Source organism: Triticum dicoccoides, chromosome 5B (assembly GCF_002162155.2).
Source record: "Triticum dicoccoides isolate Atlit2015 ecotype Zavitan chromosome 5B, WEW_v2.0, whole genome shotgun sequence".
Taxonomy (NCBI): domain Eukaryota; kingdom Viridiplantae; phylum Streptophyta; class Magnoliopsida; order Poales; family Poaceae; genus Triticum; species Triticum dicoccoides.
The window spans coordinates 441,495,136-441,495,441 of record NC_041389.1 but is presented as its reverse complement, the minus strand read 5'-3'; positions in this window follow the sequence as shown (position 1 = coordinate 441,495,441).

Here is a 306-nt window from a genome sequence, read left to right as displayed (position 1 = left end):
CTTGCACCCAACGCAGGCAAGAGGGTTGTCAATCCCCTTCAACTCATTAGTTGCAAGGATCAAATCTTGTATATGTAGACAGATAAATTGCAAAACAAAATAAAAGTAAATAAATTACAACAAAGTATTTTTGGGTTTTTATAATATGATTCAAGTAGACCCGGGGGGGGGGGGCATAGTTTTCACTAGAAGCTTCTCTCTCGAACACATAGCATACGTGGGTAAACAAATTACTGTTGGACAATTGATAGGAAAGCGCATAGTTATGATGTATTCATAGCAAGGATCATGTATATAGGCATCACG